Consider the following 867-nt stretch of genomic DNA (forward strand, 5'->3'; position numbering starts at 1 on the left):
AATGAACGAACAGACAAAAACGAGCTGGGCACATTTCGACAAAGGATTTATTACAGGTAGGCGAGGAAAGATATGTGGCACAGTGAATGTTGTTTATTGTTGTCTGTAGGAAGAATAGGAAGAAATGTGAGAGGTGTGGCAATATACAAGCAACTTACAAAACAGACACAGAGCAGAGTTATCCCAATATAATTCTTGCACAATCTTAATCTCAATACCTTGCACGATTGCCAGACCACGCAACCAGTACGTTTTGGGGGGATGCTCCGCTGGGTGATACCTCCCTGACAGCTGGCGCATCGTCTCTTGCTTTGTGGCACTTCGTGCAGCTTGCGTCGGTCCAGAAAATGACACCCGGCCGTCGGGCATGAAGGGAGGGATTCGGTGGAGTCAGAAGCCAATGGGTGGAGAGAGGTGGAGTCCAAAGCAAGTGGACAAAGAAGGGCAGCAATGGAGTCAGATGGTGAAGAAGATGGAGTCAGAAGGCAAATCGGTAAAGAAGGGTGGAGCCAGCAGGTGAATAGGTAGGTTGTTGATCCTAAGCCAGACAGGAATGAAGACAGCAACGACGAGCAGGAACGACACACAGGAACGACACTTGAACGACGATGACACCCCCACAACCCCGCGACCCATCCTTTTATAGATTCGGTGGTGCGGGGCGGGGGCGACGACCCTTAGCGGTGTCGTCACCCAAATCAGACCCTCTGGTTGGGCCCCGCCAGCACACGGGCCGGCCGCCATGACCGAAAGCGGCTCCACTCCACTCCCTCCACCACTCTGGCAAGATGGTTTCAAGCTGCGGAATCGTCTTGCTCCAAACCATATGATATAAATCGCCTTGCTCCGAACCCCGTGCCGTGCCCC

This window comes from Eptatretus burgeri, chromosome 6 (genome assembly GCF_056783735.1).
Source record: "Eptatretus burgeri isolate ZD-2024b chromosome 6, Ebu_testis_v1, whole genome shotgun sequence".
Classification (NCBI taxonomy): domain Eukaryota; kingdom Metazoa; phylum Chordata; class Myxini; order Myxiniformes; family Myxinidae; genus Eptatretus; species Eptatretus burgeri.